Here is a 5,767-nt window from a genome sequence, read left to right on the forward strand (position 1 = left end):
AAGTCTAGCCTTGCACTCCTCCGCGCAGCCCGCCGAGATAGGGGACTGCCGACTGTCACATGACAGGCGCCCACGTGATTGCATGGACTCGGAAACCGGTCACGGGACAGGCGGAGCCTCGTGGGAGCACGGGACGCCGGTTCTCTTTCCAAGGTGACGAAGGCTGCTTGTCAGTGCAATTGGTGCAGCGGCCGTGGGCTCAGTTTCCCCATCCGTACAATGGGTGCAGCGCGTGAATGGATGTCCTAGGTCATCACCTCGCGGTGGGGCTTTAAGGTTTAGAACCTCCAAGGTCACGTGGCCCAAGCTCCTACCTCTTCACGCTTCCCTTGGAAAAACTGGGTCGGGGGAGGGAGGGTCTTTGGGTCTTGGGTGCGGGAGCTGCCACAGCGCCGGGAGAGCAGGAGGCTGAGGCCAATAGACGTCAAGCAATAATGATGACGGTGACCTCCAGTGATGAAAAGCCTGCACAATCACTGACACTTAACTCCTTGGGCCCAGTTCTTCCCTCTGGTCCAGCTCTGCGGCCACTGGGCAGTGCACTCTCCTGTGCCCCCACCACACAGTCTGTGGCACAACCAGAATTGGAACCCAGGTCTGCCAGCTGCCCAGGCCAGGGCGTGAGCACAGTAGGGGGCCGTGGAGTTTGCACTCTGAGCTCCTCAGTCTGGAGAAGGCAAGATTCACACAGTGAGAATCAGAGGACTCAAGGCTGGCCTCTTGTCCTCCACTCAAGGACAGATCTGACCCTGTCCCGTCCACTCCACCCCCCAATTCAATAAACTCCAGTGACTCTCTGTTATCTCCAGGGTCAAAAATTAAATCCTCTGTTTGGTTTCATAACCTGTCTCCTTCTGAGGAAGGAACACCTAGCAGAGAGCCGGGCCAGGTCAGGAAGACCTGATTTCAAGTCCTATCTGAGCAGCTTACTAAGCTGTGTGACTGTAGGCAAGTCACTTAGCCTCTGCTTGCCTCAGTTTCCTTAACTGTAAAATGGGCATGGCAACACCTACCTCACAGGTTCCCCTTCCATTCCTACCTTTCCTGTCCTCTGACACTCCTCCATTTATTCTGCAATTCAGTAACACAGGTCTCCCTGCTTTTTCTAGCACAAGACATTCCATCTCTGACCCTGGGCCTCTCCCTCTCATCTCCTCTCCTAGCTTCTCTTAGATCTCAGCTAAAGTGCTACCTTCTGCTGGAAGCCTTTACCAAAATCTTAATGCCTTCCCGCTTTTGATTATCTCCAATTTATCTTGTCTATATCTTGTTTGTACGTAGTTGTTTGCATGCTGTCTCCCCCCCCCCATACCGAGTTCTTGAGAGCAAGGACTGTCTTTTGCATTTCTTTGTATCTCTAGTATTTACCACAGTGCCTGGCATATAGTAGTCACTTAATACATGCTTCTTGACTTGGTCTCCATAAAAAAGGGTATAGGCATACCTCATTTTATTGCGCTTCACAGTTAATTATGTTTTTTACAGATTGAAGGTTTGTGACAACCCTGAATTGAAAAAGTCTGTTAATGCCATTTTTCCAACAGCACGTGCTCACATCATGTCTCTGAGTCACATTTTGGTAATTCTTACAATTTATGGTGATCTGTGATCAGTGAACTTTGATGTTACTGTTGTAATTGTTTTGGGCCTCCACTAACCACACCCACATAAACCAGGAAATTTTGTCATAAATATTGTGTATGTTCTGACTGCTGCACTGACTAGCTGTTTCCCATCTCTCTCTCCTTCTTCTCAGGTCTCCCTATTCCCTGAGACACAACAATATTGAAATTAGGCCAGTTAGGAACTTAAAAGTTTTAAAAATGAATGTTAAAAATTGTTTTTACACATAACTGGGGAAAAATAAAATACTACATAAAAAGAAATCAGGCCAATTAATAGCCCTACAATGACCTCTAAGTATTCAAGTGAAAGGAAGAATTTCATGTCTCTCACTTTAAATCAAAAGGTAGAAATGATTAAGTGAAGAAAGCATGTTGAAAGCTGAGACAGGCCAAAAGCTAGGCCTCTTACACCAAACGGTTAGCTAAAATGTGAATGCAAAGGAAAAGTTCTTGAAGAAAATTAAAGGTGCATTTTTTAGCAATAAAGCATTTTAAGTTAAAGTATGTACATTTTTTAGACATAATAATTTTGCACACTTAATAGACTACAGTGTAGTATAAACATAACATTTATATATACTGGAAAACCCCCAAAATCTTGTGACTTGCTGTAAGTAAGGTGAATTTTAGTGTGTGTAAGGAGGATTTTGTTATTCCTTTTTAGATAATATTTCCAGGATTCTAGCTAATATTTCCCATGAATTATGGTTGAAAACATCTCCACCACACTTGTGCAGTGAGATATAGGGAAGACATAAGTGATATTTACTACGCTTGCATTAAATGGAAATATTGCTAAAGTTAACCTGTGAGGCCATTGTTAGCAATGTGCCTTCTTTGTCTGTTGCCCTATAAATCAAGTGAGCACTGGTCAGTAAGTGGGGAACCCATGTTGGGATTTGGGTAATGCATAGAGGAATGCATGTACCTGCATCTGTATGCTTGCCTCAACCCGCCCCTATTCTCACCAGACCTTTCAAGAAGGGTGATTAGGGAATGCTGTGGGAGTTGGTGCTCCCATCATCAGAAACTCTTTTGAGAAAACTAGACTAGAATAAAGTAAGCTTGTTTAACCCCTCTGAAGCTATCATCGTATTTGACCAGATCAAAAGTGAACCTGTGTTAGAACACCTGTTAGTGTTAGGAGCCCTCCTGTGTTCTCCTGTCAACAAACGGTGTCACCAGTGTGTTTACCTGTGAAGCACTTGATTAATTTTGATACTTGCTTTATTGGGGTGATCTGGAACAGAACCCGAAATATCTCTGAGGTCTGCCTGTATAATAACATGAAGAGAGGGTTTGTCTCCCTTTGTATTTTTATCCTCACTTCCTGCCACAGAGCTTGGCACACAGGTAGGTATCCTTTGTTTCTATAGCCAATGCTTTTTTCTGTAGCATCATGGGCCTCTGGATTTCGTAGGGCTTTGAATGCTGCATGAGGGAGTTTGAAGTCTGCTCATGACAGAACAGATCCTCTTATGATCTTTTTAAATAAAGGAGTGACAAGACCAACCCTTTGCATAAGAATAATTAGTCTGGTCTTAATCTGAGGGGTTGATGGCTTGATTGATGAGGGAGAAAGTAGAAGCAGGAAGTCTTGTTCAGAGAGTAGCGAATTAGTTTACTTGGGTGGTAACGAGGACCCCTCATGCCAGGACATACTGTTCAGTTCTTTCAGTCATATTCAACTCTTGGTGACCCCATTTTGGGGTTTTCTTGGCAAAGATACTGGGGTGGTTTGCCATTTCCTTCTCCAGGCCATTTTACAGATGAGGAAACTGAGGCCAACAGCATTAAGTGACTTGCCTGGGGTCACACAGCTAGTAAGTGTCTGATGCCTAATTTGAACTCAGGAAAATGAGTCTTCCTGATTCCAAGCCCAGTGCTCTAGCCATTTCGCCACCTACCTGCCTAGGACGTGTCAGGCGCTTCATAAAGTATTTCTTGAGTTTGTAGGCTGGCAATAGTGGGAACAGAGGAAAGGAGAAACTTGAAAACATGGAGTTGGAGTTGGCAGGATGTATTAACTGACTTGAGAGATGTGAGCAGATACAGTGTAGAGCGCAAGCTAATCCAGGCCCTTAACCTGGGAAATTATTAGTGGAACCACAGCCAAAAATAAGGAAATCATAAAGAGGAGGAGGTTTAGGGAGAAAGTTCATGTGCTCCATTTTGTGCATGTTAAGTTTGAAATGCCCGAGGACATAAATCAGGAGATGGTCTGTGGGCAGTTGGAAGCCCCAGTCTAGAGTTCAGAAGAAAAGCTGAGATTGAAGATAAAAGATTTGGGAATTATGTTTTCCTGTTCTGTGAACCACCCCCACCCCAGCCCCCAACACAAGGTTGAGCACACAGTGGGTCTGAGTTGAAAAGTCAAATTTAATTTAGTAAAGATGTTGTTAAAGAAATGACAACGGAACCAGTTTCTACTATTGTATTGTTCTCCTAAAAGTTCTGTTCCTCACCAAAGCTCTAATTAGGGCAGGGAGATCTGTGCTTTGCTCCAAGGCGCTAAAATTTAAAGGGTGTTCACCTCTCTCATTCTTTTTGTTTTGTTTTGTTTTGTTTTTTAGTGAGGCAATGGGAGTTAAGTGACTTGCCCAAGGTCACACAGCTAGTATGGTCAAGTGTTTGGTCTGAGGTCAGATTTGAACTCAGGTCCTCCTGACTTCAGGTACCTCTCTCATTCTTCTCAGCAGCATAGAAACTGAGTTTATTGGGCAGATGAAATACATGTTAAGTGCTTTCTACGGGCCAGACTCTGTGCTAAGCATAGGGGGATACAGATACAAACAAAAAGAAAGGCATCCCCTGCCCTCAAGGAGCTTACATTCTAATGTGGGAAGAAACCACATAAAAGGGATCTGAAAAGTGGTGGGATGGGAGAGAAGGGTCCAGGGTTGGGGCATGGTGGTGAAGTCCAGAGCTTCCAAAGCACAGCTGGGAAGAGAATGAAGCATGGCTGACCTGGGTGAATCCCCAGAATGGAAGTTCCCCCCCAGCCCTGCCCCAAGGAGCTTGTTAATGGGAAAAAGGAGCATTCATGGTGGAGGGAAGTTCCAGCTGAGTCATCGCGGCAAAGCCTGGAGAAGCCCATCTAGGCTTAGGGTTCTTATTTTAGACTAAGCCTGTGGTTTAATCAATGTAAGTTAGAGCTCCTGTTGAGTTTCCTTTGCCAGTACAGATCAGCACCTTCTCTGATGGATCATCTTGCAGAATTGTCTGCAGCACTACAAAGTTAAATGCCTTCCCTAAGTACTGGGTCCCCTGGTAGAACGCGAACCCAGGTCTTCCTGATTCCAAGGCTGACTCTATCCTGCCTCTAGTTAGCATCTGGTTAGCAACAATAATTAAAGTAGGAAATTGCCACAGGGTGAGCTTGCTCCCTTCTCCCTTCCACCTACCTCCAGCCTCACCCCGGCTGAGCTCTTTCCCATCTCTTAGTGTGCCTCCCATGCCCTTGGCAGATAGACTGCTGTGTGTCTTTCTCTCTCTGTCGCCCCTTTACAAGGCTGTGTCTCCCTCTCCCCAATTGATTTTGTCTTAAAAATTGATTTGAAGGTGCAAGCTTCAAGCACAGTTTTGGAAGCTTGCCCTGGGCATCAAAAGTGTTACTTTGGACTCAGGTTCTCACCACTCCCTGCAAAGGTCTGGCTATCTGGGCCTATTTGATGTCTGAAGTGCGTCTGATAAAGGCAGGAGGTATTTCTTGACCCTGTCCTCACCTAATCCTGTGTAGCATTGTCCCCATAGTCAAAGCTGAATGGAGGTTTGATTCCTCCCGCCTTCTCTCACCCCCTCCTCTTTAATGAGTTTGGGAAGGGAAGGAGCCCTTGATGTGTTGGGATTGGGAAGAAGACTTTGCCCTGTCTGATAGATGGTTAAAGGTAAGTCTAAGCAAAACAACTCAGACTCTATAAACTTGACCAATATAACTTTGTACTTGTCTTTTATTTAATCTTAACAACATGATTGGCAGGGCCAATAAAACTTTCTGTCTTATCTGGTCTTCTCTGTAGTTCAATACTCCCTTCTCATTACCTGTATAAGAATATGATTTGGTCACTGAGAATTTCTTAACTACAAGTACTATCCTTCCTTACTCTAAGGAATGAAAATCAGTGTTGCTTTCTATGGAATAT

Source organism: Vombatus ursinus, unplaced genomic scaffold (genome assembly GCF_900497805.2).
Source record: "Vombatus ursinus unplaced genomic scaffold, bare-nosed wombat genome assembly UNPS02000580.1, whole genome shotgun sequence".
Taxonomy (NCBI): domain Eukaryota; kingdom Metazoa; phylum Chordata; class Mammalia; order Diprotodontia; family Vombatidae; genus Vombatus; species Vombatus ursinus.